The 26,073-nt window shown below is 40.7% G+C and overlaps 1 protein-coding gene and 1 long non-coding RNA gene across 4 annotated transcripts in view; one reads left to right on the top strand and one right to left on the bottom strand.

Annotated features, from left to right (window-relative positions):
- MCPH1 (microcephalin 1) overlaps positions 1–26,073 on the top strand; it is a 240,832-nt gene that overhangs the window by 57,770 nt on the left and 156,989 nt on the right. The gene's annotated exons all lie outside the window — the stretch shown is intronic.
- Positions 11,145–15,813, bottom strand: LOC116581655. The gene is made up of 3 exons (XR_004282148.1): positions 15,551–15,813; positions 15,229–15,365; positions 11,145–12,126 (listed from the first exon to the last, which is right to left on the bottom strand). It is a non-coding gene; the product is annotated as an uncharacterized LOC116581655 (long non-coding RNA).

Below are 26,073 nucleotides of genomic sequence, written 5' to 3'. Positions count from 1 at the left end.
CTCTTTGTATATCTATTCTGATGGTAAACATATATTTGGTTTTTAAGTCCCATTTACTGTATTTTTCAGTTCTCATAATTTTTTTAAAAGATTTTATTTATTTATTTGACAGAGAGAGACACAGTGAGAGAGGAAACACAACCAGGGGCATGCGAGAGGGAGAAACAGACTTCCCACAGAGCAGGAAGCCCAATGCGGGGCTTGATCCCAGGACCCTGAGATCATGACCTGAGCCTAAGGCAGAAGCTTAACACACTGAGCCACCCAGGCGCCCCCAGTTCTCTTAATTCTGTTTGGATGTCTTTTTGTCCTCTCTAGTTTTCTGTCAAAATTATTAATCTTGTCTTTCTTTGAGCACAACAAATATTTATTTTGAAATCTCTACCAGGTAATTCCATTTTCTGGCTGCATTTAGTGTCTGCCTTTATAATCTGTTGTTTCTCTTTGTTTTCAGTCCTGTGCTTCTCTAATAAGCCTGGTTATTTTTGCTTTAGTTTCTTACCAGGAATTGAGATGATTTGAGGTCAGGCTTCTAACTCTGTGAGGCCAACTATCCCTTGGGGAAAATGGCCTTCAAATGCTGTCTCACCTCTGAAATGGCCCTCTTCTGTGCTTCACTGTCTCATCAGCTCATCTGTACCTTCAGATAGCTAGTGTTTGCTTGCTTGCTTGTATCTCGTCAGCTTTACTGATTTTTCACAGTGGGGAGGTTGTTCTGAACTTCTCAGTTTACCATTCTTGGAAATAATGAGTGAATTTTAACAACTATTAAAAAACAAAAAAACCAAGGTGGAGACAGAATAAATTCTCTTCTGAGAACAGAGCCGTGAGAGACTAAGTCAAAGGCAAGGATTTTTAAGTTGAACTTTCAAGTCACTGGTTGCAACAGACACAGTAAACATCTCCCAAATACTGAAAACAAAAAGAATTCAATAAAAAATTATAGAATCTCAGAATAATAACCACCATTGGAGGGTTTTAGTTTAGGACCTGTTTTTAGTGGGAGAAAATTTTTAAATCAGCAGGAAACTTTCTTTTTTAGAATCATTACTTTAAATATATGTTTATAAATGTGTTGAATCTCTTTTAATTTGAGAATCCAGCTAAGCAGTTTTATACCTCTATAATCTTATAATATGTACATTAATGATAAGGAGACATATTCCTCCCATCTTTTCAGAGGGAGAAAATGTAACATGTTATGACCAATCTTAACCTGTTTTCTGTTACTTACTTAATATTGTCAGACATGAAGTTCGAAGAAGCTAAATATAAGACAAATGCTAGTCTTGTGGTAAACATATATGAGAATTCTTTTTCTACAGAGTTTTTCCATTTATTCTACTTCTGTCATTTTTGTTGTTGTTCAAAATATTATTTTCCTCAGCAAAATTTTTCTTGTAAGGTAAATCATCACCTGGATGCTTTTCACAAGTGGCCATGTTTTAAAACCACGTTTGGGAGTCACCTCCGCCAATCAAGGGCGTCCCTTTAGAGAACAAGCTGTTGGTCAGAACCCAGAAATGTGTTAGCTGCCTTATGTAAGCTTGGAGGCTTCGAGGGAAATGGAGGCCCGAATACCTCACAATATAGGAGTATACTTATTTTGACGGTGGTTAAAGAAAAAAAGAAGAAAAAGAGAAAGAAAAGACCCTACACACCAGATCACAAATGCTTTGATTTCTACAAGTTTCTTAGGTAGAGGACAAACGATGAGTAATGGCTTGCGTATGTTCCAATAATGGCTTAGTCTCACATTTCTTCCAGGGTATGAGCCTCTAAGGACACTGACTGTGTCCTGTTCCTCTTACAATACAGAGTACCACATGCAAAAGAGGTGTTCAGTAATTATATGCTGAGTAACTAAGGGATGCATTTCCCTTCTGTTGTTTGACTGAACATGCTATCTCATTTCCGGTGCTTTTAGCCATCACACAATGTCATGATCATCTCAGCGTCCCTCATTTGTTTCCAAGTGGTCTTCCTAAACTTGTAGGATGGTCTTGTATCAGTGTAAGTGGGAAGGTTTTGCACAACAGTACATTTTGCTAAAAGCATTGATCCCTGCACCGGACAACCTGAGTTCCGATCCCAGCTCCGCTGCATATTGGTTCTATCACGTTGACTTAGGTACTTAATATTTCTGTGTCTCTGCTTCCTCAAACATAAAACAGGCATTATATTAGCATCAATTGCGGAAGTTTTTTTCCTAATAAAATGTGTTGAAATACACATTCTTAAAGATGGTATCTAATATACAGAGGCACTCAATAAATGTTGGCTAGTTTTTCCAGCACAAGGGTGGGTGACAGTGATACCCACATACTGATTGTCCCTTGTTCTGCAGCTATGACTCAGAGTTGACTGGGTAGGTCTCTGTCACTCTGCTTGCTCACTTCCCTACTCCCCAGAGACTGCCATGTGTCTTTAATTAAAATGGCCTTCCAAATTCCAGGATGTTCCAAACGAAGTCCCTTCCTGCATTTATTGACCACAGCCATGCCTGGGCCAAAACAGGATCTCTGGGCACAGAGGGAAGGAGAGTTGGGATTTTATTTTTTGTTTTAAAACTCCCCGCCTGGCTGAGAGATGATGGCCTGCCGTTCTGGAGAGAACCTTTGTTACATGGGGCTGCATCTCTTTGAGCCATTGGTATGAAATTACCCCTGTCACCTCCCCCAGGGGACAAGGGTCATGGGTTTGTAGTCTTTTGGTGATTTGCTTCTGCAAAGTTCCCAACAAATACTTTTTGTTTTTTTTCTAATATCATTAGAACCATCTGAAAGTAACCAAGATCTGCTAATGAACCTGTGGGAGCTCTATGTAACGTGCTAATTGTTACCCCCTAGAGCTGCCATTCTTGAGCACGATGACCTCTTTTTGGATTGAGTCTTCTGTATAAATTGAGTTTTTAATTCACCCTCACACATAGGGGCTAGCAAGAATGTCTTGGGGAGTTCTGATCATGCCTTGGTTGTGGAGACGGTGGAGAGGAAGTTGTAGTTCATTGGCTTCTCTCAAGAAGGACGCTTGCGGTGGACGGAGGCTGGAGGAAGGAATGGAGGGAGGAGAGGCTTCTGGGGACGGGGATGGGCCGTAGAAGCCTTCTTAAACAGAGAACACGGGCTGTGTGAGCCACTTTTTGTGAAAACCGTTTATTTTCCCTAATAGCACCTCTACTCTGAGAGGCCCTGAGTGAGCACTTCACTGCTCTGGAGCCCGCTGTTTTATGAATGTACTTCTGCCGTTTGCAGTAATTCCAGGACTTTGGCTGTTTGCCACTAGATAGTGGACTCGGCTGGAAGCGTATAAGCTTGTGGGTTGTTTTGTTTGTAAGTGTAACTTTCAAGTTGCAATGGCAGTGACTCATCCCAATGACAGGTGATATTTATTTTGTTTCTTGAAAAATCAGCACGAGTATGTTGTTATTACCCGCTTAGGGGAATTGCCACACTTCCTCGAGGATGACACCCTTTACAAATGTCCCCATAAATAATGACCCATTGTTCAGACCTGCTGTATTCAGTCAGATAGACACTCATCTCCTGTGTAGGGCCTTTGAGTGCAGATAATATGAGAGGTGAGCTTACAAAGATTGAAGTTGATTTCTAACAGGTGTATAGATGATGACCTGTAATTGCTTTGATAGATCACTTTTGGCAAAGCGTACCCAGAGTCAGTGGTGACGGGAATGTGCTCGTTATGACAGGTGTTGCGTCCCCCGGCAGATGTTACTTTGCAAAGCTATCTGAAAACCAGCTGCCTCTCAGTGGTGCAGCAATGCTTTGGACTCCCATTAGTGTGTTATTTTTTTTTTCTTGTTATATGAGGAAAAAATATTTATGTAAGAAACATCAAAAAAGAATCTTCAAAGAGCACCGCCTTCTCTTTACCATGTTTTCTGTGTTCAATACAGAATAAAGGATTTTGTCTGTATTATCAAACGTGTGCTTTGTTTTGGATCGGAAGTGGTGGAGATGAGGGATAGTCAGGATGGCTCTGAGTCACGTTCTCTTGTGCCACAGGTGGTCACCGTGGGCCACAAAAAGCTAGATGCCCGCATCGTACTCTCCCCAGCAGGAGAGGCCTGTGAGGCCCCGCACGGGGACACTGGAAGCAGTGTGCTATGAGCTGCTGGTACGCATCCCCTGGGCCAGGCAGACAAGAGATGACCATTCCAGGTATAAAGAGTTAGAGCCGCTCGTTGGTAAGGCATGCTTGCTAAATCGTAGTAAACCGTGGCCACCTGGTTTTATCTCTTTCAGATCTGCAGAAACTCAAAATAATTTGCTGAAGTAAATCTCAGTCTTTACATTAAAAAAAAAATCAACTGAACAGATTCTTTGTGGGTAAAGGAAATGACGGATCAGTCAAAGATGCCCAGTCCTGGGTCTCCCTAGTGAAAACGCTTACTCTCTGCTGGGTGCAGCCAGCGTGAAGGGAAGTGCGCACATACGTGTTCATTATCTTCCTGCCACCTCCCTGCCTCCACCTCCCCCCGCACCCACTCGACGCTCAGACGATTAGTCCGGGCTCATCGTGGTTACTCTGTTCCTCTCACCAGTAATGGGTTTGGGAATATGACTCACTTCTGCCCAATAAGATGTGAAGGGAAGTCTTACTGGGAGGTTTCTGGAAAAAGTGTTTTCTCATTCGAGATAGCCCTGGGAAGAAATGCTCTCCTGCTCCTCAGAGCTTTGTTATGGCTGGATGTGTCTCCTGGAAATGCCTCAGCCTCAGGACCAAGCCAAAGAGTGAACCGAAGAAAGGAAGTGCGGGGAGGCCTGCAAATCTTACGGCTTATTTCCACTGACATCAGAGACGTATGAACAAGGGACGAGCTGTCTCGGATGTCATGCTCCTAAGATGGGCGAGATTGTACACACAGAGGAAGCATAGCTGTGCACACTTGTCCAAAAGGCTGGATGTCACCATAAACGTGGGTGGCTTTCCCAAGCAGGTTTTTCTTGTCTTCTCTGGGGGAACAATAACCCTCTCCAGTGATAAGATATTTATTACTGCTCCTTTTGTGAGGTCTAGTCAAGCCTTCTTACTCATTCTTGAAGGTATTCCTTTCCAAATAATATTAGAGCTATAAATTATTGGGTATTAATCCAGGATAATTTAGTAGCTTTAAAAAGGATGGGAAAACACCGTTACGGAGAAGGAAAGTGGTTAACTCCAAGTGTGACAGATAAAACCACAACTCAAAATCAATGAGGCATTGTTATGGCCTTTGTTAAAAAAATAAAATATGAGGCATTTCGAATAGATTTTGGCATATGCTTTTGTGGCTTTTGGACACGAGTTAAGATTTAGTTAATGTATCAGTGATGAGTCTGTGAAAGACCATAATATAGAACGACCATCAAACGCGCTAGTTCCGTCTGGAGCCCTTCCTATTCTGGTCTTCATTATCAGTGATTTTCAGTTTTGGAAAAAAAATTTTTTGGAAGGTAATAGTTCTTTTTTTTTTTTTTTTTGCATAAACGTCTTCCACTTTTTACTTTTAAATAAATCCATTGGCTATCATCTAATTCTGCTCATTGAATAAAAGGCACTGGCATCTTTCCCAACATTGATCAGGTTGTGGCTTCTTCCTCTTTTTTCTTTTGGTATTTTTTTTACTGTGTCATTCCAGTTTTTTGGGTGAGGATTTAACACAACGCAACACAGTTTCTGGGACCCTGGGAATCAGAGCCTCTTGGGGAGGGTTGCAGTTTGTGGTGTGACCCCTGTGGGTCAAGGGTAGAGGCGTGTTTGATTCAGAATAATAGCACTGGCCTGGAAATCCCATGGATTTGCCTGTGCTCCCCCAAATCTATCCCATCTGCTTCCTAAGGGCCAGATTTGGTCAGTGGAGGGCTGTATTTGGAGTGGTTTGTAAAAGGAGCTTCTGCCCTTCCCTGAGACTTAGGTGGTTTGAGCAAGTTTCTTTCCAGGGTCCCACCAAAGGGTTCAGGCTCAGAAGCGCAGTGACTGTCTCTGTGTGCAGGTGACGGCATGTGACCAGGACCAGCCCTCCATTCCCCTGCCCTGCTTGATCCCCTTCTCCCACCGAATACCGTGTGGACTCACAGACTTACTTCGTAGGTGATAATTCACTGCTGTTGTGTGTTTGGGGAGGAGGGTGCTCACATGGTCCCCGACTGGGCCACGGAGGGAGGCCCCTGCGGGCGGTCCTCCCCACTCGCTCTGTTCTTTAAGTACTACCGTTTCTAGACTCTGAAGGTGTCCTGCACTCATATTCACCTTCCCTGCCCTGGCCCCGTTTCTCGGTGGAACGCAGTTCCGCGGAGAGAACGGATGGTGTAAACACAAGGTCTGGCCTTCGGCGTCCTCATCCGTGGGGGCCGCTGTAACAGCACACCCTGGACCGGGTGGCGTGCGAACAGCAGACATTTATTTCTCACAGTTCTGCGGGCTGGGAAGCTGGGATCAAGGTCCGGCAGATTCGGGGTCTGGTGAGGGCCGGCTTCCTGCTTCGTCTTCTGTATCCTGACATGGCCCAAGGGGCAGGGGAACTCCCTGGGGCCTCCCGAGTGGGCAGGAATCCCATGCAAAAGGCCTCCACCCTCACGACCTCGTCACCTCCCTAAGGCCCCACCTCCAAATCCATCACATTGGGGTTAGGGTTTCGCCATGTGGACTTTGGGGACACAAACATTCACTCAGGAACAGTGCCCTCATGGCGCTGAAAGCCTCGCTGCCGCCCGTTCCGCACACTCAGAGCCCGGCGATGGGCGTGTGTGTGGACGCCAGAGGGGTTTCAGTGTTAGATATTAAGTTTGCTGGCTAAAGCATCCCAGTAAGTGAGATGACATATGTGTATTGCTTTTTTTTTTTTTTTTTAACATATGGGTATTGATGAATAACTTAGCTGTACATTTTCTCTATGCTTTTTTTTTTTTTACTATAAAAAGTAATCCTTTCCAATATGTAAGTATTCAGAGTTCATACACTTGCATTGTTGATCACTATTATTGTGTTATTTGAGAGCATTTAGAAACGGCTTATATTATTTTATATTATTTAGAAATATGAAGTCTCTGTAATCCTCCTAATGGAAAATAAATTTTACATAAGGGAAAAAAAGATATAAGGGAAGACAATTAGGTTATGAAAAGCTTAAAAAAAGAAAATTAAAGATTTTTGCCACATTTTTTGGCAGTGAACCCAGCTATAGAGCATAGAAATTATCATCAGATTAAAAAATGGATATTAGTGAAGTGTGTAAACCTGGCGATTCACAGACCCATACCCCTGGGACTAATAATACATTATATGTTAATAAAAAAAATGTTTAAAGTGGATATCAGCAATACAGAGCATACATCTATGGAGCTGGGTCTTTAAGAAACCTACATTCTCTTGGATCCAGAGTGAGTCTTTCTTAAGACACTTTAAGTGATACAGCTTCTAGGGAGTTAGAGAATAGAATATCTTCAGGAAGCAATTTAAGGACATTTCCAGAATTTATCTCTTGTCATATTTGATCTGCTCTTTTATATTTTCACTACATTAAAAGTTCATGTAAACATCTCATTCTAGTACTGCCCATGTATGTCTGTGAGCTATATTTCTAGTGAACAGAACCAAGAATCTTGGTAAATGTGCTGATTATTTCATTTCACTTCTTTTTTAGGAGAAGGTGTTTCACTGTTTACTTATGAAATGGTACCTAAACCTGAAACCCATTGTGAAGAAGGTTTAACTTTTAAAATGTTTTGGTTTTTTTGCAATAAAACAAGTATGTTTGTTTAATTTGACCTACCCTTGATAATACTAAAACAAAACCAATCAGACTGTTTCCTAAATAGTTATATTTTCTTCCACCACTGACTGCTTTAGAATTTCCAGAAGGTGCTTTCGCTGAAATTAACACGCAGTGTTTTATATCTGTGATTTGTTTCTCACTGTTTGGTTGATTAGTTCACAGGATTGCCTTTCAGTGTTTTCTTTGATTCCTCTTTGGTGCTGTGTAACTGTATTTGAACAAATGCTTTTCCTTTTTAAGGAACAGAGCCCTACAGTTGTTTTTTCTCTCTCTGTACTAGGCGTTCTATAATGGATACCCTTGAGTGTGCGAGTAGACGTGAGTAGTGGAAGAGTAGGAAAGTTCAATTTTATATTAATATATTGCAGATCATAAGGTAAAGACTTCAACTTCTCTGCAGTCTGTCCATATAATTTTATCATACTTCTTAAAAAATTCTGAGATCTTCATACTTCTCACTAGAATGTTAAGATACATGCTTTACACTCATGTTTCTTCTCATGTCTGATGAATGCAATTAAACCCGTGACCTCCCCCATCTCTCATCCAGGCTGTATTTTTTTGCAATAGCTTATTATTATATCTTTTGACCTTATGTCCTATTCTTTCATAATTCTTCCCAAAATATATCTTCTTTGCTGTTTTAAGGAAGCTTTTGTAAAATTGATCTTGCAACTGACATCTTGTTGAATCCATACAGACTACTCTCAGATTCTCCATGGAGCCACTGATGTCATGAATATTTCTTTGTGTTGTTCCTTCATCCTGTCTAGGATATCTGTCCTACCCTATGTGTCAAACTCTCTTTCTTTCTCAAAGTCTAGGCATGGTCACATTTTTCTTTAGATTTTCCCCCTCCAGAACAGGATCCTTTTTTTTTGTATCACTATCATCTGGTTTTGTGCTTGATCCGTTATTGTGGCTCATTTAGTATTTAAAGATCAAGTGAGTATTCAGTATCTTGTATCATTCTTTCTTAGGAATTGGATGATTCTGCTTCGATTGATTATCGGATGACTGCTCATCTTTTCATCACTTTTTATTCAAAACTCACCAAAGAGGATAAACTTCTGTAGATCTAATGAGATTATTGCTTCTTGAGTAACCAAAACTCTGTTCCCAGGAGTTAAAAAAAAGTATGTGGAAGATGTGAAGGACAATGCGTACTAGGCAGTTGAGGAGATGGTTTTATTCAGAGCACTGTAATGCAGAGATCTCTCCTCGATGAGGAGTGCTCAGAGCAAAGGCGAAAGCTGGTCAGGTAAGCAGGAGTGTCACTAGGGAGTCTTTGGGAACTAAGAAGAAGGACGAAGACAGCCTTATCTGAGTCATGAAGGAAAATGGTGGTGATGAGTCTTTTCTTGGATTTTTGGGAAGCAGAGTGGTCCTTGGAGTTAACTTTTTCTTTAAACACAGTGGGAGGACCAGCCCTGTTTTCCAGGAGGTCAGAGCTTGACATTCGTGTTGTCAGTGTTACCATTTTTCTTTTTTTTTTTTTAATTTTTAATTTTATTATTTTTTTTTTAATTTCTTTTCAGTGTAACAGTATTCATTGTTTTTGCACCACACCCAGTGCTCCATGCAATACGTGCCTTCCTCAATACCCACCACATGGTTCCCCCAACCTCCTGCCCCCCGCCCCTTCAAAACCCTCAGGTTGTTTTTCAGAGTCCATAGTCTCTCATGGTTCACCTCCCCTTCCAATTTCCCTCAACTCCCTTCTCCTCTCCATCTCCCCATGTCCTCCATGTTATTTGTTATGCTCCACAAGTAAGTGAAACCATATGATAATTGACTCTCTCTGCTTGACTTATTTCACTCAGCATAATCTCTTCCAGTCCCGTCCATGTTGCTACAAAAGTTGGGTGTTCGTCCTTTCTGATGGAGGCATAATACTCCATAGTATGTATGGACCACATCTTCCTTATCTATTCATCCATTGAAGGGCATCTTGGTTCTTTCCACAGTTTGGCAACTGTGGCCATTGCTGCTGTAAACATTGGGGTACAGATGGCCCTTCTTTTCACTCCATCTGAATCTTTGGGGTAAATACCCAGTAGTGCAATTGCAGGGTTATAGGGAAGCTCTATTTTTAATTTCTTGAGGAATCTCCACACTGTTCTCTAAAGTGGCTGCACCAATTTGCATTCCCACCAACAGTGTAAGAGGGTTCCCCTTTCTCCACATCCTCTCCAACACACGTTGTTTCCTGTCTTGGTAATTTTGGCCATTAGTGTTACCATCTTTCAAAATGGATGTCATTCTTCCCTGAATAACTGAGAGGTAGTCATAACCTTGGAGGCAAAATTGAGTCTAAGAATGACTTGAGGACTCTTATTGGTACTGGTTCTGTCTGTAGAGAGGTCAGTTTTAGCATCCTGGAGATTAGGCATCTTAAACTGACAATCCCTAAAATGCAGAACTTTATACAGAAGGTTATAGTCTAGTCTAGAGTCAGGAGCTGAGCCCTGAGGGGACCTGACCATGGGTCCTAGAGTTGGTTTTACAGCATGGCTTACTGTCTCCAGGGTCTCGAACCAGGTGTGGTTACCTGTCCCAAAAGGCATGTGTAACCTGAGAGTTGTGCCACACTTTTACACGGCCTGTCCGGAGAGGATCCTGCTCACTGTGGTCACATGGGCTTCAGTGCTCTGGGTTTCTTAAAACCTGGACAGAAGGGTCAGTTTTTTTTTTGTTTTTTTGGTTTTTTTTTTATGATTTTATTTATTTATCAGAGAGGGGGAGAGAATGAGCACAGGCAGATAGAATGGCAGGCAGAGGCAGAGGGAGAAGCAGGCTCCCTGCTGAGCAAGGAGCCCGATGTGGGACTCGATCCCAGGACGCTGGGATCATGACCTGAGCCGAAGGCAGCTGCTTAATCTACTGAGCCACCCAGGCGTCCCAGAAGGGTCAGTTTTAAGTTCACTAGAGCCCAGACACGATCACGGCAGTCAGGTGCTGGTACTTGGTGATGCCAAATCAGGTTGGAAACAATTTGGAACGTGAGTTCGAGAGGTTGTAGCCAGGTAGTGCAGGAAGCCACGTGAATTGGAAATACGGTAAGAATTGATATTTTGGGCATGGTAACAGGAATGGGGCCACTATGCAGGTAGGGATGGAAATTGGTTTTTCTGTAGGGGAGAAGGAAGTCAAGTGAATCTTTACCAGAGAAAATGGAGTTTTCACATCTGTCAGTTCCCTGCAGGGTACAAAGAGGTGCAAAATAACTCAGACAGTGAGCATAGCTAGGATCTGATATCCTGGAATGGTGTAGTGTAAACAATGCATAGTTTCCCACAGAGACACAATTTTTTTTTCCCATAGTCCCTCCTCTAATAATCAAAGAGAGATTATTTATGATCACAAAATAAGACTGGTCTCATTATATTTATTTACATAGGTGTAGCAAGAATAGTTCGCAGGAAGTTTTCATAAGGAATCTTAGATTGTGCATTTAAAAGTCTCTTGAGACTAGGAAGCCCGAACACGAGCTTGCTGTCAGATTTCACCTTCATTATCTACATATTTGCATTAATTCCTTCCTTCTGCGGTCCCCAGCATATCCTCCAGCTCTGGGACCCCTACAAAGTGATCTTTCTTGCTCATCTGTGAGTTGGGAACCCTGGAAGCCAGGTCCCTGGCTTGTTTTCCCAAGAGGGCTTTGGCAGGCATTGGTGCCATGAAGTCTGCTTTCATTTCTTGAAAGGGTCTCGTTGTTGCTGATTATATGATCAAATACGATCTTGCAGCCAAGGCCGTGGTTACTTAACCAGTTTTTTTGGTTATGTCCTGGTAACAAGGAAGACAGATTCTTGTTGAACCTAGGCAAATAATTATATTGCCCTGAAAGCAAGAACTACATAATACTGAGTTTCCAAATTCTGGGCAAGGGGGGTGGTGGGGGGAGAGACTCAGATACTGTTTCTAAATATGTCCTTTGTTTTTACAAAAGCTTTGTCTACCAAATTGTTTTAAGATACAGATGGCATAAGAAGAGCAAAGACTTCCTTATGTTCAGAAAGTAGAACATTAAAATATTCCAAATAAAAACCATAGTCCTTCCTCAGTAGTTTATTTAGGCCTATGTAACTAGTTCTCACTTTGCTCGAAGGTGGGTTAGGAGTCTCATGAGCCCAAATGCTTCTTCACTAGAATTTTGGAAATCCTGACCGAGTCCCCTGGTAAGGTCTCAGCAGTGTTTAAATGATGCCATCAGGAGACCATACCAGAACTCTCTGGCATAGCCCTTTTCCATGGACTTTGAGGAGGGTCTTTCTTTTGAAGACAAGTCAGTCTGGCCTATAGGTGATTGCAGGTGCTGGTTAGGAAGCATCCAGTGAAGCAAGGACCTGGAGGTGACAAAGGTTCTAGATGGCTGTGGCCAGTGTATTACTGAAATGGTAAAGTCAACATCAACAAGCATAATGGTTAGCACTGTTTTTAAACAATTGTTTTTAAAATTAATTAATTAACTAATTAATTAATTAATTTGACAGACAGACATCACAAGTAGGCAGAGAGGCAGAGAGAGAGAGGAAGGGAAGAAGGCTCCTGCTGAGCGGAGAGCCCAATGCGGGGCTTGATCCCAGGACCCTGGGATCATGGCCTGAGCCGAAGGCAGAGGCTTAACCCACTGAACCACCCAGGTGCCCCAGCACTGTTTTCAAAGATGAGTGGATATTCCATGTAATTATAAAAATGGAAGAACAAAATCTTTATAGGAAAAAGTCTTCAGGTATAACAGAATGACCCTAAGATATAATATACCGTGGATATCCTAAACATGTAGCCAGAGTGGAGCAAGAATATATCAAGATTGTTAAGAGATTTTAGGAGTCTGCAGAAGGACCGAAGTATCTGTGTGTTAACATTTTACTTGAGGATGACTAATTGTTTATCTTGAGGATGACTAATTGTTATTTTTGATTTGACAGCTCAATAGTAACATAATCACATTGACCTAATTATTTCTAACATCTCTCTTTTCGTATGGTGGAAGAAAAAAATCTTTGTGATTTTCCAGGTGTCTCTGGGGAATCTCAAAGGCAGCTTTGAGGACTTGAAAGTGGGAAAGGAAAATATAAAAAGGAGTCATGAAATTTTGGGCACTTGACTAAGACAGGACCGTAGGTTACTTAGAATACTTATTTGCTTCCTTAAGTGATAAGAAAAAATTTTACAAGTTAATGTAGAGATAGTGTAACTTTAAAATGCTTTACCTTTTTGTCAAATAACTAGATTTCTTAAATAATCAAGGAAACAGTAAAGTCAACATAAACCGTAGAAGGTTATTCTGGTAAAACATAGAATCTTCGTTACCTAAAAAAGTTACAGAGAAAAATGAATGAATAGATGAATGAACTTTACAGTTTAGATGAAAGCAATTAGCAGCAAACCAAGTAAATGAAACTGTCAATAGAGACCAAGTTTTGCTAAGGTTTTTGTGCATGTCATAGATTTTCAAACTCAAACTTTATAAACCAAGATGAAGTTTGTGCCACATTTAGTCTCTCTCTCTCTTTTTTTTTTTTTTAAAGATTTTATTTATTTGACAGACAGAGATCATAAGTAGGCAGAGAGGCAGGCAGAGAGAGAAGAGGAAGCAGGCTTCCCGCTAAGCAGAGACCCTGATGTGGGGCTTGATCCCAGAATCCTGGGATCATGACCTGAGCCGAAGGCAGAGGCTTTAACCCACTGAGCCACCCAGGGGCTCACATTTTGTCTCTTTTATGATGCCCTTTCACATTCTGGAACAATCTGACCCTTTAGGACCAATCTCAGGGGTTCTGCAGGATCAGAAATAATTTCATAATATTAGAAAATAAGATATTGTTTACATGCAGTGGGTTTATGGTTGGTTATCTCCAAGTGGACCTATGTGGATAACTATTAAAAACCCATACAGAAAGCTTTCTGGGGTCTCTGACAAGCTGGCAGTGGGGTTCAGAAACGAAAAATCTGCCCCTTCAGGATAGAGCTCTTCTTATTCTTGAAAAACAGAAGTACGTACACAGTTGTATTTCTGTCAAAGTATAGCTGCTTAGTACAAGCCACATGTTAATTTTAATTTTTAACTAAAGTAACTAACTTCTAAAATTAGTTACTAAAGATACTTACCAAAGTAACCCTGAGAAAGCAGGATGGGTACATGTGGAGTGTTTCTGTGTATTTTACTGTCCCCGTAGCACATAAACATAAGAATCAAAAGCATTTAATCTTAAAATTATGCTTGGTTTTCGGGGCACCTGGGTGGCTCAGTTGGTGAAGCATCTGACTTGGGCTCAGGTCATGATCTCGGTGTCCTGGGATCACACTGGGTCCCGGTCCCTGCTCAGCAGGGAGTCTGCCTGTCCTTCTCCCTCTCCCTCTGTTCCTCCCCCCACTCAGGCTCTCTCTTTTTCTCACTCTCAAATAAGTAAATAAAATAAAATAAGAAACTGTGCTTAGGTAGAATTTCTGTATTCTATCTTACTAAACAATTGATTAGTGAATATCCATTAATTAATTCAGTTTAGCATGAGACGAAGGTTTTAAGTTACGTAAATATCTTGGAAATTATCTTAAATCTGTTTTACATTGTGAACAATGTAAAACACAGTTGCCATTAAAGTAAAATTTGTCAAAAATGATTCAATTTTGTTAAATACAAATTTACATTTTTCATAATCTTAAATATTAAGTATAAATAATACTCCCTTATTCTATCAGTAAGCCTGTGTAAGATTAGGAAGAACATGTACAAGAGTGAAAATGTACTATTTTATTATACTTATATCTGATAATTCAGAAAAGAGATGGGTGTTTTTAATAAACCAAAAATATTCAACTAATCTCACTTGCTGGAGATTTACCAAAATATGTGAAAACTTGAATTTTTAAAATATTTGGGTCTCAAAAAAACCTGAGTTTCTATGAGAATAGTTGTTTTTTGTTTTTTGTTTGTTTGCTTTTTTGAATGTTGAAAATACTGGGAGGTCCCTTTCTGTAATTTCTGGGGACTTGAGGAATATTCAATTTAAAGATCCTTGTTTCTAAGCCAGTTATAATAGAACTTCTTTAAGAAGTTTTATAATCTCATTTGGTAACATCTCATGATGCTTTTTTTAGGTGTGTGAATTGCAGGCATATGTGCACAGAGACAGAGCTTGTAATTTCAATTTTAGAATTTTACTTTTTACTTGTGGCTCAAGCGTAAACGTGGTAGTACAAAACTCAGCCTAGATACCTATTTGGTGGCATGAAATACTTAACAGCTTTGAGCTCAGAGTAGAAAAATAAACAAAAAAACGTAAAAAGGTGGATTCTTTATCATTTTCCATACAACAAAGACAAGTTCTCTATAAACCATCATCCCCTTTACAGGTCTAACTGAATGGTCAGATCATAAAACCAAAGGAAGTTGGCATTAGAAATCGAGTAAATACTCAAAAAGAACAAAATCAAGTTCTTACCATGGTATCAGTAGCCAGGAGTCTGGAGCATAAAGTCAGGAGCTGGGCTCAGTGTTGGGCCCATAGATCACCAGCCAGGAGGGCACGCAGGGGTCGCGAAGTAGCAGGGGCGGTCCCATCTGAGCCCCGTGCTAAAACTGCAAAAGACAAAATGCACAAGACAATTAAAATGTTTGTATGCAGACTGTTGCTATAAGGTCTGTCTTCGTCAATGAGGAATGGCTCAAGAATAAGAAGGGGCCCAGGTTTTACAGAGGCAGGTAGGCTAGGGTGTCGTTAGCTAGTCTTAAGGTAATTATGATGAGGATGGACATGGTCTTACCTGAGTCACTGAGGAAGGGTGGCTGTGCATCCTGTTAAATAACAAAGTTAAGCTGCAAGGCACCCAGCAGGAAGAGGGGAGCCCCCTGAGAGTTGCATAAAATGGAAAGTTTTTATTGGGAGAAGTCTAGGGCGGAGGAGTTATTAGCACAAGAAGAGAAAGGATTGTTTCAGGCAAGATCACCTTCCCTTCATGGAAAGGGCAAGGGGTCTAATGCAGAAGGCCTCTCCTCCCTGTGGGGCATTGAGGAAGCTCTTGTGGCAGATTACCTAACTGGCCTGGTCAGAAAATTCCTGACCCTTGGTAAAACTGCATTTCTGAGGGAGGTTGAAACTGCACTTAGGTTAGGGATTAACGTGGTTTGGTGACTTGGCTGGGCTCAAGTGATGTCCTTTGGGCCTGTGGTTTTAATAGTCCTATCTTGCAGCATGAGAGAGAAGGGTGATCCTTTCAATTACACTTTTCTCAGAACACAGAAGGGTCGGAACCTTTTTTAACTTGTGCTCTGTGTTCTGGGGCACAGGGCACAGGTGAAGTTCAACGTTATTGTGGAGAATCAACTTTCAGTAGAATAGGGACATATCTTATGGAACGGGTGAGTCCAGGTCTCAGTTGTAAAGAGTTGTAAAGTGTTCAACACTGAACATGATTGGTTCTAATAAATGTTAGCTGGTCTTTTTGGCCTTTTCCAGGGATGGTAACGGGGCTTACTAACTCTCTTTAGGTTTGTACATTCTGGGTATCACCTTCCATACAGATTTCATGGGGAGGGGAATGGTGCCGGTTGGAGGAGCGTCAGGTTACCATCACTAAAGAGAAAAAAGTGGCCAGATTTTCTCTCTGCCTTTATTACCGTCAGTGAAATGTGACACGCAGCAAAGGTTACATAAATAAAGGACTAAGTTAAAAGAAATGGTTTGTATTCTCATGAAGTTACAGACTGTGAGGGTTATAATTTACAAAACTGCTAGCATTAATATTTACTTTCAACAGAATTATTAATCGTGCAGCGCTCTGGGAGTAATTCATTATCTCCTTTCTTAGATGAGACCCATGAGATAAGGACCGGCCAAATGCCCTGTCAAGTATGGAGACAGAGACAAGTGGGCTGCAGAAAGGTCTCGTTCTGGGTCTGCCAGCAGATGATCGTGTTTCATGTGCTGCACATATTCTCTGTGCACAGTGGATTCTTAAAGTTTGTGGATTTTCTAGCAGTGACAGCCTTCTATGAAGATGAACCATCCATTAAATTTCATATACAGAAATCTTATTCAAGTCCACAGAACATGCTGAATGCTAGCTACACTCAGGGCAGCTGTAAGGCCTAACTTGATTTGAGTTGTTTTTGCGTTAGTGGTTGCGTGTCTTGCCAGTTAAAAGATATGTGCCAGAATTGCATTTTTGAAAGTGTATTAGAAGCATTTTTAAACAGAGGGTAAAAGAATTGTACAGCAAGGTACTTTTTTTTTTTTTTTTTTTTAAGGGGGCAGCGATCATGGCTTTTTTACTAACCAAAAATAGCGTTATTTAGCCCATGTCTTAAGGAAGGAACCAGGAAGCTGCTTTGAAAGGAGAGCCCAGTGGGTACACACACCGATAGACCGTTCCGAATACAGAAACCCGTTGCTTCCTCGGTGCACAACTGGCCTTTGCCACACTGGAAGGGAAGTCCACGGAACGCCCACCAGCCACCCGAGCAGGTCAGCAGGCACAAACGATAGGACGCGGTGCAGCCTTCTCTGACAGGGCTGTCTGCACATCAGAGACTTAAGAACGTCAAGCTTGCGGAATCCAGTGACTCAAGGGTAGGGTCCTCAAACAGCTCACAGTCATCTTTCATTCTGCCTCAGAGTCTTTTCCACAATGTTTCTGTACAAGTTTGGTTTTTTTTTTTTTCTTTTGTGATCAGATCTCAAAAAGGATTATTCTCCCTTACAAACTCAGGCTGCTCTCCACCAGTTATTGCCTGAGTATTAACACGGGGACAGCAAGGGAGTTGGCCAGCCTTCTGGGGGATGCGTGTAAAACCCGGAGCCGAGCTATATTGAACAAATAAAATTAACTCATTTTCTTGAGTGATTTCGGATGGGCCTTTGTTTCCCTCTAGGAACTAATTGGATAACTACTTATCCAGTTAGTTAGATAACTAACTAGCAGATAGTTGTCTGCTATCCCAAGGGGAAATACCAAGCCTGACAACTCTTCACATTTTGCCCAGGGTACACGTGTATTTAGGTGGATTTCTCTTCTGGATGTCCTCAGAATGTCTGAAGTGTTTTGCGCATTCCAGAAGTGACCTTCCACAGCATCTGTGTGGCCGGGACTCTAAGCTGGGTACCAGGGCAGTCTTCCCAGGAGGACTTGGCTCCCTGAGTAAAGGCAGCCTTAGCTCCTTGAAAGAGTCTAGCCAGACCTGATTAAGTGACCACCATTCTCAAATGACATTCTAGACAAGGCCTGGTTTCATAACCAGCTTTTCCAATTATATTCTGGTAAGATGCAGAACATATTCCGAAATTATACAAAAATCTATACTGCCATGGGAAGCAAAGGGGCTTAGTAAAAGATTCCAAATTTTGAGGCAATCTTTGAAAATCAGGTATCATTTTAAAAGGTTTTATTTTAGTTTGCAGAAGTAGTATCTCCTGTATTCTTCTGAATTACGGATAGCTTAAGAAGAAAGAGAAGAGTTCATAAGATAGAGCATTAAAGGAATACCAACAAAATTCTAAGTCGACAAGCACATTGAATTTCCCTCATTTAATCCTATAATTTAGGATTATCCTCATTTAATCCTAGCTCTGTTCTGTGGGAGATTGAGTTCATGTCTCCCAAAGCCGTCTGCTGTCGATTACACAGAGGTCTGGGAATCCTGATCAGCTCTATGGCCTGGTCTGAGACCTGTGTAAGCAGCGCCATGAGAAGCCCGTTTATTCTGTGAAGTGTCAGGAGTTTGGATTACTTGGTACCTCCCTTTTCCATGGGGTTTTGGCCAGTTCCATGTTGAGGTCACAGGCCCTGCCTATAGCTTATTGCAGAGCCATTCAGCAAAACAGAACTATCTGTAGACTTTTAACAGCGAGGGTCAATTTATTACTCATAATTTTCAAATGTGAAAAGTCTAATGTGAGTAATGTTACAGGGAAATTGGGTTGGTTTATGGCAAGCCAAACAAAATAATAAGATGATTACCAAAAGATTAAGTAGAATTTCTTTAAGGGAAGCAATTAAGCCTATTTTTTAAAAAGTCAGTAAGCATTATCTTCGATTTACAAAATGCTTTAAAAAACCCCCAAAAAACAGCATTTACTTATGAAAATGATGTAGGAGGGCCAGACCTGCAGAGGGGGTCCTGCAGGACCAGCCCGGGGGTCCCTGGCTGCGCACAGGATAGAAATCAAACTCAAGCTGGCAGGAGGCAGACGGAGAGCTGTTGAAGGTGTAGAGAGAATGCAGAATGTCTGGGACAGAGCGTCTGGGAGCCTCAGGAGAGAGTCTCGTCTTTGCTCAAGGATTGTGGCCGGTGTACATGTCCTCTCAGGCATCCGGGAACCTGTTGGGACGACGACAAGGACCCAGGTGACCGTCGTATGTCAGTTCTCCCTCTCCCTCGGAGCCAGGCGGCCTTGTGTTGAGATCGTGCGGTCGGGGTCTGGAACACACATGTGACGGCTCCTCCCTGTGCTCTCTCCTGGTCCCTCCTTACGTGTTTCCTATTCTAGAGCCATCGTTCACGCCTTGTCCCTTACAAGGAGGTCGCACACTATTTGCATTCGCAGGCATGTGTAAGGTGGGGGGACCCGGGTAACGGAGCAGGAATGGAAGCAGGAAGAGGGGCAAATAGCAGACTTTAAAAAATGGAGTCCTTCAGTTTCTCTATTTCAAGAAGACCAACCTAATTTTTATGGAGGAAACAAATCTTGAGATACAGTATAATGTTTCTGAGACACAATAAATGTACTGAGAACACTCAGAATATCAGGAGATTTAGTGAGCCCACTTAAGGCCTGGACATCGATATTTTTATAAAAAAAAAATCATAGACAAGTCTGACATGCATCCCCAGTTGAAAGCCACTGGTCTACAAGATGCTAGATTTAAATTACAGAAGCAGGACGCTCACCAAATTAACAATTTAATAACCAAAATTATATCACGGTACTTTGCCTACTAGTAGCATTGTAGGACTAGAACACTCTTAATAGAAGAAGACTCAACACAGCTGTCAGGAAAGCATCTGGCCAGTGTTTCCCCTGAAGGTAAAAACATTATGGACAATAAGGTCAATAACCAATATCAAGGATTTTCCTCAGAGCTTGTGATTTGGAAATATTTATACTGATAACATGGTACGATTGAATCCTTGCCTAGACAGGCCGAGTGGCCCTTCCGATTTCATACAGAACTTGGCAATCGTTGACACATTCAACCTAATTATCCTACAGTTCTCTTAAAAGTGGAAAACATATTTTTGTGATTTCCAAGGGGAAATCTTAAGGCTAGTTTTAGGTGTGAGTGATATCCTTCAGGTTTTATTTTTATGTATTTAAGATCCAATTTAGAGAAGGCAAAAATCAGTTACCAGACAACATTCACACAGATCCTTCAGATAGGATCACGTGTGCCTGAGAAACCATACCAGGCAAGTTATTTAATCACAGTAGTAAGACAACATTGAAAAACAAGCACAGAGGGGCGCCTGGGTGGCTCAGTGGGTTAAGCTTCTGCCTTTGGCTCAGGTCATGGCCCCAGGGTCCTGGGATCAAGCCCTGCATGGGGCTCTCTACTTAGCAGGGAGCCTGCTTCCCCCTCCCCCTCTGCCTGCTTCTGTGCCTGCTTGTGATGTCTCTCTCTCTCTCTCACTCTCTGTCAAATAAATAAATAAAAATAAAATCTTTAAAAAAACAAAATAACAACAACAAAAAACAACCAAGCACAGACTGTAACTTAAGTGACCAAATTTCATTTCTTAATCACAAGCATCATATATTCAACATAAAGGAGAGATCATTATTCTTTTAAGATGCAAGCTTTGCTTTTTAAGCAGATTATACAGAAAGTTAAGACTGATCTTTTTGTTATAGGCAATAATCTCTAACCATGAGGACAGCCCATCAACATCAGGCACAATTGACTAAAATTCTAACACATTTTGAGCTTTCCTTCAGACTCAAGTATATAAACTAAAGCAAGTTAAGTGAACTTTCCTAGTCTTGTTCTTCACTATGCCTTTTCTTATCTGTGGCAAACTGACACTTTGCTTGAGCCTGGAGCTGTGTTCATGGGGTCCCAGCACCTGAATAGTAACAGTGAGATGTCATCTCTGTTAACAGGCAGTGTGTTCTTGCTATCTTTAAGTGTGTCAATAAATACTTTAAAAGTTTTTCAGTTTTAATTTCTATGATGTTAAATATTGATAGCCTTAATCCACAAAAACAAAGACTCTTTGTGTTGCTTAGTAAGTCCCAATAGTATAAAGGAGTTCTGAGCTCATAAATCCTGAAAACCACTGCTTTAAGAAATACAATTTTTTTTGGAAAAACAAAATTACTGTCATTATTACTCTTAGTGTAACCTTAACCATTCATATTAATTGTATTTTTTTAGCCAAAGTTACTAAGTTCCATTTCACAGAAAACCGTAAACAATTGCAAAATGTCTATTTTACACAGGTGAGTTAGCAGACTAGCAAGGCTTCCATTACACTGTCCTACCCCGTGTCTCTCTTACACCCTTTTAAAGCTGCAAAAAAGAACATGTTCATTGACATGACCCAAAGAGCTTCTGTATGGCACATAAAAATAAACAAAAATATAGAAAAAATCAGAACTTTGCTTAGCAATCATTGTTTCAGTATTCTCTCTTATAAATTACTGAGTTATTCAATAATTTTTTTAAAAAAGATTTTATTCCTTTTAAGGAGAGAGAAAGCAGGTGGAGTTGCAGAGGGAGAGGGAGAGAAGGTCCCAAGCAGACCCTGGGTTAATCCCAGAGCCCCACATGGGGCTCAATCTCAAGACACTGGGATCATGACCTGAGCCGAAACTACGAGTTGGTCACTTATCTGACTGCATGATCCAAGAACCTTGTATCCAACAATTTTTTAATTAGTATCTGTCCAAGGTTTATGTTAAATATGTTAAATAAATAAATAAATAAATAAATAAGTTAACTAACTAACTAACTAAATAAAATCTTAAAAAATGAAAGTTTATTTGGACAAAATTTGACTTAAATGAAGCACTGACAAACCCAAAGTGGTTAGGGGTGTTCCAAGGCCATGAACTAAGGGAGAGACTTACAGAGAAGATGCGGAATCAAAGCTAGGAACTTATTTGATTGGCTGTAGCTTAAGCGGTTGCCTTCTATGGGAAAGCTTACTTGGCTGCTTGTGATTGGTCGCTCTTCGGTTTTGATTTCTTAACCTTAAGGGATTTACAGGCTCTGGTTTTTGTTTGCTTACATAGGCTGCTAAGGCCTGAGAGCCACCTTAGTCCGATGGCCTCCTTATTTAATTAGTTTAACACTAATGATCCTGGAAATTATCTTTGCACTGATGTATTACGAAATACAATTAGTACTGATATAAAAAGCTTGTTAGAATAATGATTTGTCACAAGTTTAAATTTTTAAAAAATCTTTATAACAGGAATAATTATTATATATTTATATTTATTATACAGGAATAATGTTATTTTATTTGACCAGTAAACCTGTACGTCTAGGGAAAATAAACTCAAGTAGAATAAAATGTATGTTTATATTATATTTAACATGGAAAATTCAGATAAGATGTAACTGTTTTCATTAAGCCAAAATTACTAAACTAATAGTAATTTCCAAACACATTAACTATGTGAATTTGAGTTCTTAAAACATTTCTAAGTTAGTTATAATTTCAGCCACTGGTCAAGAACAAAGACAAATACTAAAACCAGTCCAGATTTCAGGAAGCTATTCTTCATTGTGGGCATGAATGTCTTAATTGATTTTAGCTCCAAAATGGGCAAATAAGCAAGCAGAAGAAAAGAAAAAAAAAAAAAGCTAATAAACCCAGTCCTCTATGGTCTCTTACCAAAAAAGAATAAATCTCTATAATCCATTAATTAATTTATATAGAACGCAAAGTAGTCAGACTGTAAAACCAAATTCCTAAGCATTGCTTCCACTAATGGCGAATAATTCATCCATTAATGAAACAAAACAAAACAAATGGAGAGGAAAATTAAAATTAGAGAAACAGAGCCAGCAAAGTTCTGGCTTGCCACTTGGCATTCAGCTCCGGGAGCCAATAATAGACCTTCCTGGGCTCAAGCCGCCTGTGGAGTGTTCTCTGGTGATAAAGATTAGCGGCTTCTGTCAGACAGAAGCCGCTAATCTTTAGCAGATGAGTCTGTTGGGCAACTTGGTGGAAAACCTTCATAACTGTTAAAAGATAATTTTTTAAAGATACATCATAACTTTCCCTCTAATGGAAAATTAATATATGTTAAAGATTTTATTTAACTCATTAATTAATGATGAGACTGGGAAGTTGTTTTGTCCTCTGCAAAGGAGAATCCATGGAGGAGGCCTGTTCATGGATCATTAGGAGTGCAGACAGGGCTCTGTCACCGCGGGGAGAGGGAGGTCACTGTCACCACGGGGAGAGGGAAGTCGTGGGACAGGGTTTGCATTTCTATAGACAAGAACAATTAGCATTCTTCTGAATTTTCTACAGCTAATAAGGTTGTAAAATAGCTCAAAGATGACAAAAGGCATAAACCCCATAGAAGCGGAGAACCCTGAAGGGTGTGTGTGCCGAACAGCACGGAGGTGTCCATTGGAGACACCCAGTATGTCTTCTGTTCCATGTCAAAATATTTCACAGTTTTCTCCTCCAGCCTTGATTCTACAATCAACTTTTAAAAATATTTACTTTATCATGTATCTATTTCTCCCTCCATTAACCATCTTATTTTGTTACTCATTTGTAAAGAAGTTGCACTTACCAGTCCATGTCATGTAGAAGGAGCTTCCTTGAGTAATCAGGGGAATTCTATTGAACGTATTTTCTAATGCGTAATTTGTAAGAACAGTTAAGTAAATGTGCTTACTCATAATAACAACATTGCTGCTTCTGTCTCATCGCTGTATTTCAGGCCATGAGTATTTGTCACACCAGTCTGAATGTGTGGTCTCTATCATGGCACTTGTTAGCGTGGGACTCCAGGGGGAGCTTGTCTTTTCTTGTAGGTTCTGTGGCTGGACTGGGTCAATGAACCTTAAATCTTCTAGATTTCTTACCCAACATCTACAAGTCAGATTGTTTGTTTTCTCTTCTTTATATTTTTTCTCTTCATTGAGACTTTTATTTTGGGGTTTGAGTTTCCTTATATACAACCATTTCTTTCCCTCAGCCTAGGCGGGATGTCCCCTCTCTGTCAAGCTTCTGGTAGACATAACTATGTGACCTTCCTTCACTCAGACTTAACAGGGGTCATGTTCATGATTTTTCTCTTTCTTGAGGGATAGATTGATTCTATTCACAGGTTCATGTATATTTAGAGTGAGACGTGAAGCCACCAGAGGCTGTGAGAATAAGGGTAACGTGATCTGATGTGTGTTTCCACAGTGTGGCTCTGGCTCTGTGTTGAGCAATGATTGAAGTCTCAGGGATTTTAGCAGGGAGAAGAATTAAGTGGCTTTGACAGTGACTCACGTGAGATGCTGGCATATCACCAGTGGAGTTGATGAGAAGTTGTCAGAGTCTAGATACATCTGCAAGGTTGAATTGACAGGATGAGCTGATGGATTGGGTGTGGGGTTTAAGAAAATAATGACGAGAATGATGATGAAAATGCTTTTAACCCGTGCAGGAGTGGTCTTGCCACTAAGCCAGTGAGGCTTGGAAGGAGTGGGCTGGAGAGAGAAGATTGTAGTGTAATTGTTTTATTGTGATAAAAAGCATACAATATAGCATTTGCCATTTTAACAATTTTTAAGTGTATGGTTCAGTGGCAGTGTTCACTTGATGCAGTCATCGTCACCGTCTGTTTCCAGAAAATTTTCTTCACTCCAGAGTAAAACTTGGAACTCATTAAGCAACAACTCCCCATTTCCCACCCCACCCCTGGCCCCCGGGAGTCTGTTCTGTTTTCTGCCTCTGTGAATTTACCTATTCTAGATATTTCATGTAAGTAGAGTCATACAATATTTGTCTTGTATGTCTGGCTTTTTTCACACACACACTGTTTCCAGAGTCATACATGTTGTGTATTACAGCCTCCCTACTTTTTATGGCTGAATAATAATATTGTATTGCTCGTAAACACCATTAATCATATTAATCATATCCATTCATTTATTGTTGGACACGTAGGCAGTTTCCACCCTTTGGCTCTTGTGAATAATGCTGTGACGAAAATTCTCACACAAGTATTTGAGTCCTTGTTTTCAATTCTTTTGGGTATATACCTTGGAGTAAGTGTTTTGACTATGTGGGTTTTTGGTTTAACTTTTTGAGGAACGACCAAACTGTTTTCCACAATACTGGCATCATATTTAAAAATCAACATTGGTTATTTTTCACGTTTTTGATTATAGTCAGCCTAGCAGGTGTGAAGGGGTGTGTATCTCATGGAGGTTTTGTTTTGGATTTCCCTATCTAGTGATGTTGAGCATGTTTTCATGTGCTCATTGTCCATTTGCTTTTCTTCTTTGGAAGGAATGTCTATTCAAGTTTTTTGCCAATTTTTAAAGATTTATTTATTTATTTGACAGATCACAAGCAGGCAGGGAGGCAGGCAGAGAGAGAGGGAGAGGTACGCTCCCCACCAAGCAGAGAGCCCGATGCAGGGCTCGATCCCAGGACCTTGAGATCATGACCTGAGCTGAAGGCAGAGGCTTAACCCACTGAGCCACCCAGGCACCCCTGTTTGCCCATTTCTAAAAAAGATTTGTTTATTTATTTATTTTAGAGGGACAGAGAGTGCGAGAGCACAGGCAGGAGGGGTAGAGGGAGAAAAGCCCAAGCAGACTCTGTGCTGAGTGTGGAGCCTGATGCGGGGCTCAGTCCCAGGACTCTGAGATCACGACCTGAGTCAGACACTTAACTGATTGAGTCACCCAGGCACCCCTGCCCATTTTAAAAACGAGTTGTTTGTCTTTCTCTTGTTGTTAAGTTGTAGACATTCTTTATGTATTACGGATATTAAATGCTTCTCAGATATATGATTCGCAAATAATTTTCTCCTATTCTGTGGTTATCTTTTTCATTCTCTTGATAGTATTTTTTCATGCATCAAAATTTTTAACTTTGATGAATTCCAATTTATTTATTTATTTTCTTTTTGCCTGTGCTTTTTATGCCCTATTTAAGGAACTATTGCCAAATCCAGGGTCACGAAGATTTTCCCTTTTGCTTTCTTCTGAGAGTTCTGTAGCTTTAGCTCTTAAATTTAGTTCTTTGATCCACTTTGTATTAATTTTTGTATGTGCTATAAAGTAGAGGTCCAATATCATTTTTGTCTGTGGGTATCTAC

Source organism: Mustela erminea, chromosome 21 (assembly GCF_009829155.1).
Source record: "Mustela erminea isolate mMusErm1 chromosome 21, mMusErm1.Pri, whole genome shotgun sequence".
Classification (NCBI taxonomy): Eukaryota; Metazoa; Chordata; class Mammalia; order Carnivora; family Mustelidae; genus Mustela; species Mustela erminea.
The sequence above is the reverse complement of the archived record's forward strand: the minus strand, read 5'-3'. Positions and strand labels throughout refer to the sequence as shown.